General features: G+C 39.7%; 4 non-coding genes across 4 annotated transcripts; all 4 read right to left on the minus strand.

Moving 5' to 3' along the window:
- Positions 1-4,308: 4,308 nt before the first annotated feature.
- On the minus strand, positions 4,309-4,420 carry LOC131764755 (U6 spliceosomal RNA). The gene has a single exon (XR_009337953.1). It is a non-coding gene; the product is annotated as a U6 spliceosomal RNA (small nuclear RNA).
- A 468-nt stretch (positions 4,421-4,888) lies between these two features.
- On the minus strand, positions 4,889-4,961 carry TRNAF-GAA (transfer RNA phenylalanine (anticodon GAA)). The gene has a single exon. It is a non-coding gene; the product is annotated as a tRNA-Phe (tRNA).
- Positions 4,962-10,282: 5,321 nt separating this feature from the next.
- Positions 10,283-10,354, minus strand: TRNAV-AAC (transfer RNA valine (anticodon AAC)). The gene has a single exon. It is a non-coding gene; the product is annotated as a tRNA-Val (tRNA).
- A 6,371-nt stretch (positions 10,355-16,725) lies between these two features.
- On the minus strand, positions 16,726-16,797 carry TRNAA-AGC (transfer RNA alanine (anticodon AGC)). The gene has a single exon. It is a non-coding gene; the product is annotated as a tRNA-Ala (tRNA).
- Between the last annotated feature and the right edge of the window lie 477 nt (positions 16,798-17,274).

The following is a 17,274-nucleotide window of genomic DNA, read 5'->3' on the forward strand; positions in this document are numbered from 1 at the left end:
CTCAGGCAGAAAAGTTCAAGCAAGATAGAAAGGCAGGGACTATGCGTAGATTTCCTCAGAAAGCACTGGGACACTGACTTTGGTAAACTGCAAGGAAATCAATATTCCGAGTGGACCATTTTCTCCAGGAGATGAAACTAGCAAAACCGGGTATAAAGGCCTCAAAATCTACCTCGTCCACCTGTGGTCAGGGTTACCTCCACCTCTCCGAGCTGGCGCTTGAGAGTCCCCACGCTTCGCCGCGGGCATCTGGGTTGGTTGCTCCTTCTCTGGAAAAGGCCCTGCGCTACCGGGCGTTTCCCACATCTTTACACCGGTATCCCTGCCCCTCCACTGCTCCTGACTGGCAGAAACTTCGAAGAGGGAAGGGAAATAAAGTTGCCTCAGGAAATAAAGGTCCAGTTGGAGAGACGTCACAAAACCTCCAGGAGCTAGATGAAGACGAGACAAGGCAAGACAGTCCCTGCTCGCAAATCTCTTGGCCCAGCAGGTGATCGGGAGCCCTGCGGCGGGATCCTAAAGACCTGGTTCTGAAAACCTCAGAATAGACCGTCCCATCAAACACTGTGTTAAGCAGTCTTCTACCAAAAGAAGACAACAGGAGGGCGATGATACATGGCTTGGGGACATGACCTGAAAATGAAAAGCAAATTAACTTTTTGTCACACCCTTCATGCAACTGAACAAGTCCCCAAACCTTAAAACCAATGAAGCTCAAAGTAGACGCTATTGCCTTTAGCCAAATTTTGACCTGTCAGTCAACCCAGATACGAATTTAAGATTTTTTTAAAAATTTTAAGGTAATCCTAAATCATTTCATCTTCTGCCTCACTTTGAAGTTTCATTCCGACCTCTCTTACCGGTGTGAGGTCCTATCTTCCTGAGGACAGAAATAACATAACTAACTCTCCAGTTCCTCTGTACCATAGGTCAGTTCCCCTCTCTGCCCATTAACAAGAGAGAACTCAACTGGCTCTGGGGATGTCACTGGAAATATATATGAAAATATATCAATATTTCTTAATATACACTTAATATATTAAATACAAATGTAAATATATTAACATTAATGTTATGATAAACAGCAAAGTCAATCACAAGCAACCTTCCAAGGTAGAGAGAAAAACGTACATAAATGCTGTAGACGAATGTCAGTAGTACCCAGACCTGGGGAATGGCTTGAGAACTTGATGAAAGTATAGATTCCTGGGCCCACCACACAACTCCTAAATGAATTAAAAATAAGGCAGGAATCTTTATAATTTAAAATCTTCTTCAGATTTTACAGATGGCCAGCAAGGTTAGAGAACCACCATTGGTCTAGAAAGTTAAGTGACTGGAAGTAAGACAATCTGGTGACAAACTTCATCTGGAAGTGGTGGTTAGGGAGGGACAGGGGTGGGAAGAATGATTGCTGGGTTCTTGAAGAAAGGTAGGCAACAGAGGTTGAAGGATTTACCATAGTAACTCCCTTTTTAAAATAGTCAGGCTTGGCTTAGAAACAATAGTAATGAGACAGTTTTAAAAAAGAATTATAAACTTTTGGGCAGGGGGAAAATGATGATTATTTGCACATGATAAAAAGACAATAAAATAATGAGCTTTGATTCCAAAAGTTTAATGCTGACTTCCTTGGAAAGTAACCACCAGTCTTCAAAGCTTGTTAATGGTTCCATAAAACTCCTTTTATTTTGGGTCTGTTACCCAGATACCAGATTCTAATATTGTCAGTAGGGTGTTACAATTCATTCTGTTGGCATCTTCCTTATCTGGCCAAAGAATTATCAATGATTAAAAAAAGCTAGCTGATTTGTTGTCTTAACATTTTGGAACAGAAAGGTTAGTTTTCAACAGTTTAATGCCACGACATGAATGCATGAACTCAACCCCATTGGGCAGCCTGGAGTGGAGCCCCACCTATGCTGAATCAGGAGTTCCGGCTGTTGCGCATGCACTATCACATTCTGAGATTGTTCTCAGTTCTTACTACACACTTCATCTTGTGAGTTTTGTTCCAAATAGCATCAGAACAAAACTTCAGAAATGCACCTCCTCTTCATTTTCGTTTGAAGGAGGGCAGTTTTTAAGAACAGACATGGGGCAGCAGAGTAAGAGTAGTAGAGAGAACAAAGCCCTCACATTCCTTTCCCTCTGAGAATGCAATGACTGACAAGAAAGATTGGCACAGAAATTCGAAAGAATAAAATTAAATATCTGAAACCTCTGAGATGGGATCACTTTTGTCTACGCAGCTGATGATGGCCATTTTCCCCCCCAAAGCCTTTCAACTTTAGCTGCTGGCTTCTCCAGTGTTTTCTGTGTGATTTTCTGATATGTACCTGGCAGGGTTTCCTTAATATATCTATATATGATGACAAAGCATGGAATTTTGATCCGCCCCCCCCCATTTCAGCCCCCTAGACAATTCACTTCAAGGATGGAGGAGGGTGTCTGTGGTCAGGAAGCTTCTACATGCTAATTGGGAAAGAATTATTGACTGAACATGACCATCGCCACCATACTATGGGAACAGATATGGGTACTCTTATGCTAAAGGATCTCTCAATCTAGCTATTTCAGTCACACTAGAAAATCTACACTCACTGACTCAAATACTCCTTTTAACGAATTGAGGTTTGGATAACAACAGCATTCTTATGAGAAGTGGATTTATTGTGCAACGTCTACCCATGCAGATAGAACTGAGATCTGTAGACTTCAATGTCTGGTGACTGCACTGAGTTGCCCTCAGTGGAGCCTAGAAGATAAGGAGGGAGTGGAAGAAAATTGGTGGGCAGGCTTTCTACTCCTCAGAAACCTGTCTCTCAAGAAAGGCACAGCTGAGAAAATAGGAGTAGGAAGTTGTGCATGGTCCTCTTATTTTTTTCTCTTCCGATTCTTCCCCCTCCCCTCCATCCTCAATTATTTTTGCAACTGAATCATTTACTGTCTCGCGAATGTGCATTTGGTATGTTTACTGCCCTGGGTGAACGGTATCTTCCTTTGTTATCCCACTCCACCCAGCCTTCCTTGTTCTGACACAATTAGGTTCAGTAATGGACTCCAAAGCCCTTGGAGTAGAAAGGCTTGAGTGCTTAAAGCAACCAACTAAATTAGATAAGTAGTCTCCCTTGAATGTGAGCAGGAAAAGATGAGTAGAGAAATGCAAAAGCAAAAGTAAGAAAAAACCAAAAAAAAAAAAGAAAAAGAGAAGAGGTTTTGACATGGTCAGGAAAATGCAGCTGTGAAGTGCGAGCATGGAGATATGGAAGATTAAACCTAGGACTTCTTCCATGCTCCGTAATCTCGCCACAACTCTGCTACATCCACCCAGACATGTGGCTGCTGAGAAAACGTTTTTGACTAATTACCTTCCTTTTCTGGATGTCTTCGAGGATCTAATAGTTGGCAGAAGAGTTTAGTCTGTTCAGCTCCTTTATTTTGTGAAGCTCCTACTCTGAATCTGGTTTTGCGGCTACATCAAGAGAAGGGGCACTGCAGCCCAGATGAAAAGACACTTGGTCTTCCCAAAGTTAGCCGGCTCTGAGGTCTGCTTGCCAAGGGACTACCTGAGTAGCAGTTCCATCCACCCAAAGAGAGAAGCCCATTATGGAACCTACCTGTGTATCTTCAAATGCGCACTCCTTCAACTTTCTTCCCCTCTGCTTACACAGATGGCAAGAAAAATGAAAAACATAATGCAGAGGGATGTGAGGAAGAGTAGCGTGCTTCCTCGAGAATTTAACTGGATGTGGGGCAATTAGAGACAAAGGATGAATTCACAATACTTACGGCGAAATGAAACACTTCCGTTCCAGCAGTATGGTCTGCAAACCTTGCAGTGACATTTTCTAGTGGATGCTACAGCTCTGGTTCTTAAAGACACAGAAGACAAAGAAAGGAGGAGGAAAACAAAGTATTCCTGAGAGCTAGCTATTATAGAGTTTTTTCAAATGGAGTTTTCTCTGCAATGAAGAGAATGCAGAGGAGATTTCCACTAGGACAAGATCTACCAAATGAATTAGTTGTTTATATGTGCAGTACCTAGATCTATAAGTTTGGGTAGTTCGCTAGTAAAGCTTTCAAATTTTTAGCTGGGGAAACAACGTTCGAATCCCTAGCAGTTTAGTATTGCAATGTTCGCACTTGTTCTGTGGTTATTGGGGAAGGCGGGGCAGCCGGGATATGACTCCAGTTATTTTTAACTGGCAGAAAGCAACTGAAATCTTGCCGGCTCTTAAAGTTCTGAGTATTTGCAATGGGATCCTTTACCCTAGTGGTTGGTAAACTATTGCCTGCGAGCTAAGAATGATTTTGGAACGTTTCACGATTTTGCGTGTCATCCTTGAGCAATGGGTCATGCTCACCTTCTCTGTATCTTTCCAATTTTAGTATATGTGCTGCCGAAGTATGTGAGCACCGTTTTTTATTTTAAAAGGTTGAAAAATAAAACGAAGAATAGTATTTCGTGACACGTGAAGTTTATATGAAATTCAAATTTCGGTGTCCATATATAAAGTTTTATTCGAACACAGCAACCTCATTCATTTACACATCATCTATGGCTGCTGTCGGGCTACAACAGAAAGTATTTGTGACAGAGACCGTACGTGGCAGCCTTTTCCCTTCCCACTGCTGCTGTGCGCAGCAGACATCGCAGTGACTGAGTGATCGTTCCTCGTTTTTCAGCGTCGCACACATAATATTTAATTATTACTTTTAAAAGTAGCGTGCTTACACATCATTTAGAAATAATATACGTGGGCGTCAACTGCGAGTTCCTGCATGGCTGAACTATGGCCACAGTATTGTGTTTATTGTGCGATTAGGCTTTAACATACTAACGAGTATGGTGAGCATCATTTCGTATTCACTAAAATGCTGAGTTTGCCAAAGCCCGGGATTGAACCAGGGACCTTTAGATCTTCAGTCTAACGCTCTCCCAACTGAGCTACTTCGGCTACCTGAAAATACAGCTTCTTGACTTTTCTTTTTAATATTTAGATTATTTTCAACTTCGGTTTTTGGAAGGTTTCTTCAGTATAGCTAACCAGTTGGCCAATATATTTGCCCACCCAGGAAGACTTGGAATATATTGTCTTCCATGTATGCCAGTTGGATCCAATTCCTGGCAGCGCAGGATGGACAGGTATAAAGCAGATTTTAAAGAGAGATGATAATGAGGGATTCAGTGGAAAGCCTTTCTGCTCCCCTGCATCCTTTCACTTGATCCAGGACACTGTTCAGAAAGTAAGGGAACTTAAAGGCAATATTTTGGGGGATCCCTTATTTATCTCTTCTTTTTGATCCTTCCTCTCTCACAATCTCCAAAAATGCTGAGATATGGAATCCAATAACGCTATAAATTTGCTAAAAGATTGCAATATACAGCTTCATTACCAGAATGCAATATACAGGTTCATTACCAGTGTATATACAGGTTCATAAACACTCGTCACAGTACTCCAACTGGCAGGACAGCAACTGTCACAAAAATTAGAAATTTTGAAATGGCATATCTCATTGCAACAGAATTTCTTCACACATACAAAAATGTTTTTAATGAAGATGAGGTTGCAACCAAGTCATTCTATAATTGGCTCCTCTGTAAGTCATGCAAGGAAACCATTTATCACGGACAAGAGTGTTGACTTGTAGTAGCCAAGGAAGTACATCCAGGGAGTTCCCTGGTGGCCTAAGGGTTAGGAATCCCGGTTTTCACTGTTGTAGTCCGGGGTTCAATACCTGGTCAGGGAACTGAGACCCTACAAGCCACAGGGTGTGGCCAAAATATTTTTTTAAATTCTAGAGAAAAGAAACCTAAGACCCCGCTGATTGAGCCTTGAGGACATCAGGAGCAACATCGAGTTGATCTTAAAAATAAGACAAATGATCTGGCATCATTTTCTTTGACTCTTGATAAGTCAGTCTAACAGATGTTACTGACAGTAGTTTATTCAAGGAGTCAATGTCAGTTTGAAGTGACTGAAGAAATAACCTGCATGAATAGTCTACATGGAAAAACTCCAGGTGAGACTATTTTGTGAGAAGTTGAACAAAGAGCAATTCATTACAACCTGCCACAATATGTTTTCAACTGGTGGTGGTAAAATTATGAAGGGAACAGAAAAAGACTTAGTTGAACAAATTTTAAAACTTGTGAGAAAGGTAAGCCTAGAGGACCTCTTTGAATTTTGGAGGCAATATAGAGTCTTCCAGACCTAATAATGTGATGGTCTTAACAAGTAGCCTCGAAAGCTACCAGTTTTATTTAAAGCCCAGAACAAGAGAAGTTTCTGCAATAGGTCCAGGCTGTACGAAAGCTACGCTATCACTTTACCTGTATGACCCAGCAGAGTACTCAAATGTCTGTGTAAGACAGGGATGGTATTTGGAGTTTTTGGCATTCTTCTATTAGTGAATCACAGGACGAACCTTTGGGATTTGGTGCAAAACTATGACATCCTCCTCAATTTTTATTCTCTTGTTAAAAAATCATTTTTGGTCTATGTTATGAGAGAGAATAAATGCTTGGGCATGAGTCACTATGAGACTTGAGCTTCCAATCATGACCTACTTGTTCTCTAATCCATCTAGCCATAAAGTTGTGCATGCACAGCGTCATTTCATTATTAAGTATAAACAGAATATATGAGCAGGGCCAACACACATGAGTCATTTGCATGGAAAAGTGGCTTATATTCCCATGGCTCCTACACTTGGTACTTTCTCTCTATCTCTTCAACCCCCATTCATAGCCTCATAGTGAGTTCCCTGTAACTGAGGAAGAAAAAAAAAACAAACCAGGACTGGTTTATTAGTAATTCTGCACCCTGTGCTGGCACCACACATATGTAAGCAGCTACCATAGCACCTGAAGGCCAGTGGTGAAGGTAAATCCCCCCAGTGGGCATGACTTCACGCAGGGCATGCGATTGTACATTTTACTTGGAAGGACAGATAGAGCATAGGCATCCACATTAATTCCTGACAAGTGACTAATAGTTTGGCTGGATGATTAGTACTTGGAGGGAAAATTGCTGAAAAGTGATGACAGAGGGGTCTGGGAAAGAAACAGAGGGATAGATTTTACTAAATGGTCAGAGGGATAGATTACTAAATAATCTAAGGATTATTTTCAATGTAGATGCTCTCCAAAGAGCAACCTCCTAAGAGGGGCATCTTAATAGGCAGTTGGACAAGATGACCCATTCTCTTGATGTTTGGAAGCTTCTCCTTAGCCATCACTGTCCTTGTCCAATGGGATTATGAAAATAGTGGCCACAGTGACAGAAATGGAAGTCATATATAGCTCAGTAACATAGACTTCTGTACACCAAAACAGAGCAGATTGAAACCACTGCAAAATGACTAAACTACCGACATACTTAAAACATAAGTAACATTAACATCATAAAATGAAATAAATTCAAAATAAAAAGAGTTCTTTGAAAGGAAGATTGAATTAAAAGGTCAATAGTAGTAGATGTTTAATATTTTTCATAATTTCATTAGTGATCCAAGGGATTTTTATAAAATGGCACTTCATTTAAAAAACTATGACTGCCAAGGCATTATGAAAGGTTGCCTCAAAGATACTAGCTTCAACCTGTTGCATGAATATATGGCAAAATAAAATAAAAATAAAGTGATTCAGTATTGAGATCAAGGAATATGAAGAAAGAAGTTTCGACATTAAGAAGAAATTGGATTGTTATACCTGAATCTTTATGACCTTAACTTTTCTTCTCCTTTCAGTTTTCAGTATTCTAGTCTCAGTGGTGAACTAATCCTTCATTTAAGAATGCTTAATATCGTTCTTTCTGGAGCCCTTAACATATGGACATTCCAGACAAAGGCAAAACTCTGCCAGTGATGGTATGCCAGTTGCAAGGGTATTTTGTCAGTAAGGAAAATGAGAAGGCTCTGGTAGTTATTAAAATGTCCAGTGATGTTCAGGTATTTTCCTCATGTCACCAGGTTAATAAAGCAGTGAAATAAAGATCGCCTAATGTCAAATAGAGTCTCATACATATACACCATACATAGCACATTGACACACACACAGTAGAGAAGTTCTTCCTCTATGTGTCATTTCACAGTGTCTTGTGACTGACCGTAACAATACGAACCCCTCCCCCCAATGCACAGACACACAAAGAAAATCTCGAAGTAGGAATGAATTCAAAATGTGTTGCTAAGTAGTGTGTTGAAATTTCTTACCCTCCAACATTCCTAGATTTTTCCAAGTAAACTTCAGATTTTCATATTTAAATCTGTAAATTAAATCACAACCAGAATAGATCAGTTAACAAAGCAGAGTTGATTATGACCGTTCCATTTGGATTCCAAGGTTGGAAAAAACAAAACTAAAGCGAAAATTTCTTTGTAAGAAAAGGGGATATATTTAAAATCTGGGAAACCAGCTTATTTTTCTGGCACCCTCGTGATTATGTGTGTGTGTATTCAAAACAGAACAACAGCTAAAACGCTGAAATCATTGATGATAATGAGGGCAATTAAGGTTGAGAAGCCTGAGCCAGAGACTAAATTCTGCAGTGAAGGGGAAGGAAATGACGATGGGGGAATGACAGGAACAGGGGGAAATAGAGCGCCAGAGGAAGGTATGTTAGGAAGGTTTGCGTATCTGAGTGAGGACGCTCCAGGGAGGATCTGTAAGCTGCAACTGACTCCTCTACCGGAAGGAAAAATGTCTTTAATACAATTCAATTATACTGTAGATTTCACGAACGTGATCCTAGAACATGTTTGGCTGAATCACCAGATACAAGGGATGGGCAGACGTAGTGTGTCTCAAGTCTCTCTGAGAGAGTGGAAGGAGTGTCTTCCGTGGAGAACTCGACTTCACAATGGCACGGAGTAGCTTGGTGGGGCGCTTCGTTTACGAGACATTTACCTTGGGTGGAGTGCGCCCCCTAGAGTGCATGTAGGTTAATTTCAGAGAACTACGGGAGATTTTGCGCATCTAGTCAGCCAAATTTATAAGGTAAGAGAGATGCAATGTTCCCAAACTGCTGAAATGAAACTTTTACAATGGCCAATCACTTTATGTGACTTGGCTTCTTGAAAGTGGCCAATTGTTTGCAACAAACAGTAAACTAACACAAATCAAACCATTCACCTCTTCTGTGACCAAGAATAGCCTTTCTCTTTCCCTCAAACCTCTTGCTTTGCATTCAGGTCTCCCTCTACAACATTTTCCCCTGGTTTAGGTGAGACACAAAACTTTTTACTTCATAAACTGGATTGTGCAATCAAATTCATGTTGATTCGTCAAAATCATTGTTATTAATAGGATCACGAAGTTAAACTACTTGTAGGAACAGGTGGAATCGTCCCACAAGTACCAAGCAACTATCCCAAATCTCTGGAGACCAGTGTCCTAAATCTGTGTTCTTTGATGTTTCCATAAGTGCTTAGGACTCCAGCTGTGTATCTCCTTTAGCAGTCTTTTCAAGAGGTGATGCTCTCCCAAGCATACCCAGAGTGAGAGTTCAGGACAAGTAGAAGGAGAAAAGAAGTCTTCCTGTACTCTTTTTACTTCTTTCCTTTGGGGATCCAAACAGGACAGGCCAGGCCAGCAAGTCTGTGTGGTGAATGAGGATCTCCTGCCTTCTCAGCTCAAACCTGGCACGAGTGAACATCCACTCTCAAGCTTTTAAGAGAGGGCAAGGACTCAAGCGAGTGGCTTGCTTCTTTGGCTGGAGCATTCTCTCCTATAGCTGCCATCATGGCCAGCTTCATGTGTCTGTGACCAGTGCATTCCAGAGAGCCTTGTGGCCAGAAAATTATGCAGCCAGTCTGTCCTACGTCTCACTACAGGAGAATCCTGTGCTCTTCATGTCAGAGAAGGAACTTTGTTCCCCAAAGTACTAGAGCAGGTTGACTTCAGATTTTCTAGCCTCTTAATTTTAAACTTTCTCCAAATCCAGGAAAAACCCCGTTGAACTGATTCCCGATGCTAGTTTGATGAAAGATGAGTTGGGACCATGGTCAAAGTGATTTTCCTTCTCTCAGAACTCTAATTTTCCCCAGTAGCTAATTTTTGTGTAGAACAGACTTTAACCAGCATAGGAGTGACTGCTCAGTGACTAGAGTGGATGGCTTTTAAAGATGGACAAATAAGTTTGAGCAAATCACCATGAATTACGAGTGACGAAGAAGTTTCAACACGTAAGAAAACCAGGGAATGAGAACACCAGGGAATGAGAACAAAGCCAAGGACCAAAGAAGCACCGAACGAGATGTAAGGTGTTTCAGCTGGAGGTACCAGGTATCGAACCTGCGGCTTCGTGCATGTTAAGCATACGCTCTACCACTGAGCTACACCCCCTCACACTTTTGCTAACTTGGCTGAGGAAAATTTAATGGCAATATCTATATACATTGCTTTTTTTTTTTTTTTTTTTTTTTGCAAACTTGAAATTGTTAGCACAAAGATCCTTTATGTACAACTCCATTATTTCTGAAACTCCTTTCTTTCATTCTCTTTCGCGGTGACATAAGGAGAAAAGCAACTTCATGCTAGGCAGAAAGTCACCGTTCCTAGGACCGATTCACGCTTGTCAACCTACCCCAAAGACCCGGCTACACAGAACTTGAATAGAGGAAGGCAAAGAAGAGCGCTTTCCTGACCCTGTCTCCCGGAAGAGCCTAGAATCAATGACACTCAAAGAACAATGAGAGGAGCTGGTTCCATATCTTAATTTCTTAATACAGATTTACACTAGAAGGAACCAAAGCTCCTGGAAGAACTTGTTGTCACCAGAGGGCTGGGACAGGAAAAGTACAAGACGAGCCTAGAATATCTTTCTGAGCCAGTATGTAAGAAAGTACTCAAAGATAATTGAGCACAGTATTTATGAGTCAAATCTTGGAAACACTGAGCATTAAAATGAGTAATAAACAAAAAGAATATAGTCTGGATGGATAAAATAAGAATACTTGAGTTCATACTGATAAGAAAGGGAAGGGAAAGAAAGAAAAAAGGAAATGAAAGAGAAAGAAAGGAAGGAAGGAACGAAAAGAAAGTTTGCCCTATGTAGTATGCCAATTATTGTGTGGAATAAATGACAGCATCATCATTTTCCACTGTCCTGTGATGATTGATTCAGGCAAAATTTATCAATCAGTGCCCAAGCTATGGGTGACAGTTTGATAAAGAAAGATGTATTTTTCAAAATGTATTTATCCTCACATATTTCTTATGAAAATGGTAACTTGACCATTAAAAAACTCAGCAGAGAAAACCTTACCCCAAATTATCAGATTACCTTCATCATAATGGGGACACTGACATCATGTACCTCTGATGAGATAAACTGAGAAGGACACAGCAACACTCCTATTGTATTCTGACCAAAATGCATCATCACCCGAATCTAATCAGGCAGTCAAACCGAAATTGAAACACATTATACAAACCAACTGTAACATGCTCTTTAAAAATGTCAATGAATGAAAATGTCATGAAAGACAAAGAAAAGTTGAGAAATGGTCCCAAACTAAAGGAGACTAAAAATACATTAACATAAATGAAATGTGTCACCCTGGAGAGGTCCTGGATTTGGAAAAAAACAAAAAATGGAGTAAAGGATAGTATCGGGACAATTAGCAAAATTTGAGTATGAGGGGTATAGTTTTGTATCAATGTTAAATTCTCTACATTTGACAATTTTACTGTGCTTACATAAGGGAGTGCCCTGAAAGAGTACAATGAAGTATGTTGGGGTAAAAGGATATGTTTGCCAACACTGTCAAATGGTTTAGGAAAAAATTTATGTGTGGAGAGAGAGAGCAAGAGAGAGAGAAAGAGAACCAATGAATGTGGCAAAATGTTACAATAGACGAATCTGGATATGTAAGAGAGTTTTTGCAACTGTATTTTATGTTTGAAATTATCTCCAAAAAAAGTTTTTAAATATTCCTCCTCTTTACAACTTCCTTCCTCATTGTGCCAAAATGCTGCCAGAAAGACATAAAAGGTAACGCATAGTGATTTAAACCATAGTGCTGTGTGTGCTACCTCTGGGAGTTTAGACCTTGATGGGGAGATGGGAACGAATTTACAATATATGACCCAAATGTGGAAGAGGGAAGATGGAGAACACTTCGTGTTGGCATAGGATTTTGGTGGGTGCATTCTCTTTGACTCTTCCTGTAGGTAAACAGGAAACAAGTTCCCTTTAACCTAAGTGAAGTAGCCTGAAAGTGTTTGTTCCACATAAGACTTGGCTTGTTTTTTCTAAGCATGTCAAGGTTTGCAGAATCTCTCACTGCTCTTTCTTTCAAAACAAGACAAACAGTACATAGGAGGGCACGCGTGCAGTTGAGTTTTTGGTTTTGGCAAATAGTCACTGGTATTTGTGGCTCTAAAGAGAACAGTAAGAAACCACATTTTCTTGACCCCATTGTAGCTGTGAGGAGACCCTTTTGTTTTAGAAATGGAATCTGCTGACAGTTTTGAGCTTCTGTACCTCAGATTTGTCTGCAGTGACTATCTGTTAGCACATTGGGCTTATAAAGCAAAAGAAAGGATAAAAAATATAGGTTAGGCAGAAACCTAAATTTTTTGAATTACAGAGATTTTCATAACAAAATGTATTTAATCCTGGATAATTTGATAGAAAATTAAACTTTCAATTTGATGGTTCAAGATTTAGGTCTCGTTTTAGAGCCTTTGTTTATTTGTTTGTTTCCCTTACTTAGATATGAGCCAAGACTAGTACAAACCAGCTTTGTTCTGGAGAATCTTGTCCATGCATTTACCCTCCTCACATGCAGCTCTTGGCTCAACAGGAATATGAAGAGCTAGAAACCAGAGTCATCTATTGACTTGCAGTGGTTTATTCTGTCCTACTGTAGGGATATTGTTGATTTAAGGAAGGTTCCTTACAACATTAAAAAAGAAACTTAAGTATTGCTTTTAAGGTTACAAATTTAGAGAAATGTAGAAAGTAACTAGGGAGGAAAAGATATGGCCTGTAAACTGGAAAATGCTGGTAAGATTTTATTTTACAAATCATTAATAAATTAGAAATTTGAACAACTTCTTCCTAGACAAGATGATTGACTGGATTACTGGGTGTGAGTGAGGAGGTGGCCAGCATCAAAGGATCCCCAACTTTTTCTCTGAGGATGGTAAGAATGGTTATGGTGTCTGTCAAAGAACTTGAGGACTTCCAGAACTTCAGTTTGAATTGAGAGGCCAGTGGCTCAAACAGATTACTCAGACACTTGTTGAATTAAAGCTCTAAAAATCTCATGTATTTTGGCTAGAGTGAGACTCCACACATTCATTGTGAGTTCATTCATAGAAAGATCTAGAGCCATTTTGTGATCATCAATGTTGCCTAAAGGACTGGTGAGCTAGAAGACACAAGAAACCACAAAATCTTGAAAATAGGGCAATTATCTCTTGATTTCTGTCATGGCTCCATTGTTTGAATAGGCAGGAAGCTCTGGGAGGAGCAACTTTTTTTTTTCCAGAGCACACCAGGAACTGATATCACCTTCTCTGCCTTCTAGAATATGGTGGGAGAAAAGTTGAGAGAACAAAAATGTGGCCCATGTTTTTAGTAGGATGATGTTTCCTTTAGTTGAAATTACCTCAAAGTTCCATGTTCTTTGCTATAGAGAACATACATTGTTTTACCCCTCAAACTAGAGGCATTGGGGTGGGTATCTCCACTTTTTTCTTGTTTAATGCCCTTTAATTTATTGGTTTCAAACTTTTCCCAAATCTAGGAACAAGTGCACTTGAACTGAATCAAGATGCCTTTTCCCACTGTGTGATAGATGATGAACATCATTTACTGCCAGGTGTAGGAAAGTTTGAGTTTTGAGCATTGAAACTTGTTGGGTTTCCCAAGGGCAAGTTGAAATCCTGCTCTCAGAACCCTAGGTTGAGTTCAGACTGTGGCCAATGTGACACATTTATTTTTTCATACTTTCAAAAAAAAGGGTACTTGTTTAATGTAGCTAAGGGTAAGAAGTGGATAATAGTAGTAACAATGGGTTACATTAAGTGATTATATCACCTCCTTGATAAACAAACTCCCTAAGAGATGAAGTAATTACTTGGCCACTAGTTCACAGCCAACATGTAACAGGGCAAGTTTCAATGCCAGGCAGATTTCCTTTAGAAAACCTACTCCAGGTCTTTTCTTTAGAGATGGAAATCCTGAAGTCAAAAGACCACTTGAGATTAGTGGCTTTTGGATTTATGCCTCTTTGAAAATGTCATTATCACTCATAGGGAAAGGAGTGGTGCTACATAATCATATAATGTTGAGCAGTTTTCAATTCTTTGGGGAAATTGGGAAGAGAGAAACGAATGAACTCATAATACTCACCATGAAATAAAATACCTTAAGTCCAGCAATGTGGTCTGCAAACCCTGCTGTGACATTTTGTAGGGGACGCTACAGTTCTGGTTTTGGACACCTAAAGGAATGGAAGACAGAAAAGAAGGAGGAAAACAAAGTAATTCTGAGAGCTAGTGATTACAGTGTCACTTTCAAATGGAATTTTCTCTGCAATAAACAGAATGCAAATGAGATTTGCAACTAGGATAATATCTACCAAATGAATTAGCTGAATGTATGTCCAGTAACTAGATTTATAGATTTGGGTAGCTCACTAGGTAAACTTTTGGAGTTTTTAAACCAAGGAAACAAAGTTTGAATCCCTAGGGGCTCAGGTCCTTCTGTTCGAATTTATTCTCCAGTTATTTCTAACTGGCAAAAGGCTACCGAAAGCTTGCCTGTTCTTAAAGTTTGAGTATTTACACATTCTGAGACCCTATACTTTGTGGTTGGTAAACTATTGCCTGCAAGCTAAGAATGGTTTGGGAAGTTAAAAGGTTGAAAAAATAAAACAAAAAAGACTATTAGTTGACATGTGAAGTTTATATGAAATTCGAATTTCAGTGCCCATATATAAAGTTTTATTCGAACACAGCCACTTCATTCATTTACATACACATTGGCTGTGGCTGCTTTGGGGCTACAACAGAGAGTGGTTGCAACAGAGATGGTACGTGTCACCCTTTTCCCTTCCCACTTGTGCTGTGCACACTACACATCACAGTGACTCAGTGACCGTTCTCCAAGTTTTTCAATGTCATGTGCATAATATTTTATTATTTTTAAAAATCAGCAGTGCTTACTGCTCACAGGGTATTAATATGCTGGAGCACTATGTAAACTCAAAGAAATCATAAAATGCATGTATTACCTTGGTTAAAAACAAACCCAAAACCATTTGAAAACAGTCAAAGTGTGCTTCAGCTGTGAGCTCCTTTATGGCTGAACTATGGCACAGCTTTTAACATGCTAGTGGAATACAATGTATTTTTCTCTTCTTCTTGATTCTTCGTCTCTTACAATCTCCAAAACTGCTGAGAAATGGAATCCAATAATGCTATAAATTTGCAAAAACTATATATGCTTACTGTACATATATACAGTAACTCCCCTACATAGGAATCTTCAAGTTGCAAACTTTCAAAAATGTGAACATGCGGTCCATCAACATCAGGCATGAGTGAAACTGCAGCTCGCCCTCCGTCTCCTGTTGCTGGCGATCCTTCAGCTCTTCCATCTCCCACCTCCTCTCCCCCTCCAGTCAGTATCTCTTCTTGCCTGTGCACTAGATGCCAGCCCCTGTATGCCAGCTGTTATACTGTACTACTGTTCTAAGATTAAAAAAACTTTTTGTGTTTTTTAATGTATTATTTGTGTGAAAAGCATTATAAGCCTATTACAGTACAGTACTATATAGCCGATTGTGTTAGTTGCGTACCTAGGCTAACTTTGTTGGACTTACGAACAAATTGGACTTATGAACTCACTCTTGGAACAGAACTCATTCATATACATAAACGTTACCAAACTAAACACTCATCACGATATTCTCAACTGACAGGAAAGCTGTCATAAAAATTAGAAAATTTAAAATGGCATATCTCATAACAACAGACTTTCTTCACACAAAAAAGCAATAGTTAAATTTTTATTTTTAATTTATTTTTAATTTTAAAATGTTTACACAATTTTAAAGGTTACTTTCCATTTACAGTTATTACAAAATATTGGCTTTGTTCTCCTTGAGCCTATCTTACACCCAAGTTTGTTCCTTCCACTCCCCAAGCCCTCTATTACCCTTCCCCTCCACTGGTAACCACTAGTTTGTTCTCTACATCTGTGAGGCAGCATCAGTAGTTGATTTTTAAAAATCAGACAAATGATTTGGCATCGTTTCTTTTGACTCCTGATGAGTCCACAGGCGTTACCAATGTTACTCAGTTGTTTATTCAGGGAGTCAGTGCCCATTTGAAGTAACTGAAGAAATAACCTGCATGAACAGTCTACATGGAAAACTCTAGGTGAGAATATTTTGTGAGAAGTTGAGCAAACAATTCATTACAACCAGAAGTGAAATCTGCTACAATATGTTAGAACTGGTGGCAGAAAAAAAAAAAAGGCTTAGTTAAACAAGTTTTTAAACTTGTGAAAAATGTAAGCCTGTGGTTTTTTGCAGATACTTGTGGTAAACATTTGAATGTCATAGGCCATTGAACAATGAGATATCAGTGGAATCAACCATTGCCATTTTTACAAATTTATTGGTAATGTAAGATGAAGTCACTTGGCAGTGACTTCATAAATTGTGAGCCTTAGTTTAGGGCTGAGATTAACTCCCCGGAGGTGCTGGGAATTGAACCCAGGACCTCATGCATGCTAAGCACGCTGTCTACCACTGAGCTACACCCCCTGCTTTGGGTACTTAAAATATTCTATATAGCAGGTTGCCACTATTACCTGCAGATATTACAAGATTTAAGCTACCCTGCTCTTTCTGAAACCCTCAAGAGAAGAGACATTGTATTCTGAATTGAAAGGTGTCTAAATACAGGTAGAATCTTTCAGAAGTATCGGACCCTCCAAGGACTGCTCCTAGCTGACTTCCTGAGTGGCAGTTCCTGTCCACCACCAAGGGGAGTGTCGGATGGAATATTCTTTTGTGTCTTCAATTTCTTTCTTTTCTGTCTACAGCGCTCTCAGAAAAATATAAGATAGTGCAGGGGAATACAAAGACCAGTACCATAGAACTGCTCAGGAAATTTAGGTCCACTAGGGAAATAAGAGTGAAGTGTAATTAACCCACAATATGGGCATGAAATGAGGAGCGAAGTCAGTCACTACTTTACGAAACAGCTGCGCCCAGCATCTTTGTCTGGAAACTCGGGAA

The sequence above is a fragment of the Kogia breviceps genome, chromosome 10 (assembly GCF_026419965.1).
Source record: "Kogia breviceps isolate mKogBre1 chromosome 10, mKogBre1 haplotype 1, whole genome shotgun sequence".
NCBI classification, from domain to species: domain Eukaryota; kingdom Metazoa; phylum Chordata; class Mammalia; order Artiodactyla; family Physeteridae; genus Kogia; species Kogia breviceps.